This window comes from Dromaius novaehollandiae, unplaced genomic scaffold (assembly GCF_036370855.1).
Source record: "Dromaius novaehollandiae isolate bDroNov1 unplaced genomic scaffold, bDroNov1.hap1 HAP1_SCAFFOLD_33, whole genome shotgun sequence".
NCBI classification, from domain to species: Eukaryota; Metazoa; Chordata; class Aves; order Casuariiformes; family Dromaiidae; genus Dromaius; species Dromaius novaehollandiae.
The window spans coordinates 3,099,587-3,103,027 of NW_026991456.1; the positions used below are offsets into that span (position 1 = coordinate 3,099,587).

General features: G+C 46.2%; 1 pseudogene; it reads left to right on the forward strand.

Moving 5' to 3' along the window:
• The first annotated feature begins 2,189 nt into the window (after positions 1-2,189).
• Positions 2,190-3,148, forward strand: LOC112996240 (olfactory receptor 5B21-like; annotated as a pseudogene).
• The last annotated feature ends 293 nt before the right edge of the window (positions 3,149-3,441 follow it).

A 3,441-nucleotide genomic window follows, 5' to 3' on the forward strand; every position in this document is an offset into this window, starting at 1 on the left:
ATCATTAAAATTTAATTATTTAATTTGCTTTGATTTGGCTCTGAACTTTTCTGTGGGAACCTAGGGTTGGGCCCTGTTATGGTGGCTGGCAAGCCTAATTTCCATGACAAGTGCCATCTGCAAATGTGAGGAGACATCTTCCAGGTCACTGATGAATGCATTAAGTAGGACAGGTCCCAGAACAGACCCATGCATACTCCACTTGTCAGTGTCTTCCCAGGAAAGCTCATTCATAAAAATCCTCTGAGCTTGATCATCCAACCAGCTTTTGACCCATCTGGTTAACTACCCATCCTATCGTAATGCCTTACTTGTATACAAGAATATTGTGGGAGACAGAGTCAAAAGCCTTACTAAAACCATGGTAAATGACAGAGAGGGCAATCAGGTTGGTCAGGAGTGATTTACCTTCAGTAAATCCATGTTGACTCTTCCCAGGCACCTTCTTCTCCTTCATGCACCCAGAAATGTGGTCTGAGATGAATCGTTCTATGACACACTCCTCACCAAAGTGAGGCTGAATGGCCTGCAGCTGCTTGAGTTGTCCTTGTGGCTTTTTTTGAAGATGGGCGCAACATACTCCTTTTTCTGGTTATTGGGATCTCCCTTGATGTCCACAACTCTGACCGGACAGTGCTGAACAGAGATACCTGGAGCATAGCTGTGGTGCAAAGTTAGAGCTGCATGGTTGCTGCAGGGCATCAGCTGATGGGCACTCACACACCTCAGCTGAGATAAAGAAGAGTTTGGGCAGAGTGCATGTGACAAGTGTGCCAATATACATCACTTAATTTCTTACCTCTCTGAATCTTTCTCTCACTCTTTCTCTGACTCTCCTTCTTGCTTTTGTCTTAGAAATCAATCTCAGTCTCACAGCTATCTCTCAGTTGACTCTCAGCTATCCGCCAGGGATGTGATTCACAAACAGCAGTGAATCTGGGACACCTTCCCTATGGAAGCACCTTTGGGAACAATTCATCCCTGTGTAGGTGGGGTGAATCACTGACTCATCCATCCCAGGAACTCCCTGGGCTGTCTAGATGGCTGCCTTGGCCATCTCCAACTCACTGTAAAAAGTCTATTTTGCAGCAGGGAATTATCAGGGACATAATTTTGTCTGACCCCAGTGTTATGAAAGCCTGAAGAGGAGGAGTGTGCAAAGACCTCTGTCTTGCAGACATGGACTTCCCCTGGGCAGGTACTCAGGCATGTATCAGGTGTTTACCACAAGCACGTGCTTGACCATAGTTCCACACAACCTCAGTCCCCACTCACCCTTGGGGCACTTGTCCATCACAATGCTGAACCTGAGCGCTCAGCTGTAAATCCTGAGGTTCAGGTGCTGTTTTGCTGCAGGAGGGCAGCCCAAATGAGCTCAGAAATTGAAACTAAGGAGGAAAAGTTGTGTAGGAAACAATCTTTCCTCTCCTTTTCCCTTCCTCCCTGTGCAACAGTTTTCTTCCTCATGTTGCTTGGATGGTTCAGGTACCACTTCTCTGGCATTCACTTTTTTCCCCTTCCTTCTCTCTCAAGTTACGTAACTGCTTATAAGTATCCTCCCTAACAGTCCCTTTATACTCCCTTCCAAAACTGAGCTAGTAACTCCTGACTACTCTTTGTCAATGGAAGGAGATGGACTGTCCAGTGCAGAATCGTCTTCTCTAGAAGCACGTGTTTTAGGGAGTTGAGACCACTAACTCCTTTCAGTGCCCATCTTTCTTCTGTGAGAAGAAACAGCCTGTGGCATGATGTGGCTATTTTTGCATGATGGAGCTTTTTCTCTCTGGCACATCTGCCTGTTGCTTGAGAGCAGAAGGATCTGGCCAACAGCTATGCTGGCTATTACTAGGAATAACTTCAGGCACAGTAGGCTACATATCAGCAGGTGAACATTCTCTTTTAATCCACAGAGAGAAATAGGCATCTCAGTGGAGCAACTCATCTGTCTAATCAGAGGAGGTTCCCCTAGGATGAACAGTTTTGCCCTCCCAAAGAACCTGCTCCTGTTCTTTTGCTAGGAATGGAGCCCGTAAACCAAACACGAGTTCAGTCAGATGAGTGGAAACCTCCATGTTGTCTCTGACAGCAACAGCTTCACAATTCCTTTTTGCCACAAACACAGAAGTGCATGCTCTTTCTCTTAGGTTCCCTTCCTGCTAATTGGGGAGAAGAAGGACCTGCAGCACTATATGGAAAAAGAGGAATGGGACAACTAGACAGCTCCAGTGGAGTTCCTCCTGCTGGGACTGGGTAATGTACCAAAGCTTCACATGCCTCTCTTCCTCCTCTCTCTCATGATCTACATGGTGACCATGTTTGGGAACATCCTCATTGTTGTGCTGGTGGTGGCAGACAGGCATCTTCATACCCCCATGCACTTCTTCTTGGGGAATTTCTCCAATGTGGAAATCTTCTACACCTCCATCATCCTGCCCAGGCTGCTGGCCAGCTCCCTAACTGGGGACAGAACCATTTCTGTTCATGGCTGCATAACACAGTTCTATTTCTTTGGCTGTTTTGCAGTTACTGAGTGTTACCTGCTGGCCACACTGTCCTGTGATCGGCACTTGGCCATATGTCAGCCCCTACTCCATGCAAGCCTTGTGAACTGGAAGGTGTGTCTCCAGCTGGCGGCTGGGTCTTGGCTAGCAGGATTACTAATGTCTACAGTAGTCACAAGGTTATTTTATCAGTTACAGTTCTGTGGTCCCAATGCAATTGATCACTTCTTCTGTGATTTTACCCCTTTGCTAGAGCTCTCCTGCAGTGACACCACAGTGCTTACACTGGTTGCTTTCCTAATCTGCTTTCTGGATGTAGTCTTCTCTTCCCTATTCACTCTGGCATCCTATGTCTGCATTATAGTTGCAATCCTGAGGATCCTGACCAGTATGAGGAGGCTTTCTCCACCTGCTCCTCTCACCTCACCCTGGTCACTGTTTTCTATGGGACCATCATCATTGTTTATCTGATGCCCAGATGAGCCCCGCTGAGACACCTCAATAAAATGCTATCGTTTTTCTACACAATCCTCACACCCATGGTCAACCCACTCATCTACAGCCTGCGGAACAGGGAGGTCAAGGGGGTTCTTGGAAATGCGTTCAGGAAAACTCTGGCCTACACACAGAGCTCATATGAGTTGTGATCTACCAGGAATAAACTGACCTAGCATGGCACACCTGGAAATGCATATTCTGTGTATCAGGTGTAGCTTTAGAAGTGCAGGATATTGAGAATTTTGTGGAATGGGAAGGGGGAGAAAGGAATAAACGTCTTAGAGGAATATAGGCCTGGTACAGAAGAGTGCAAAGATGCACTTGGCTTTCTTCTTTCATTAAAATAAACATAATTATGATCCTGGAAGCAGGAGCTCTTGAAATGTTTTAGCTTTCTTTTTATGTGAAGAGAATAAAGGAATTTCCACTGTAATGTGAACTC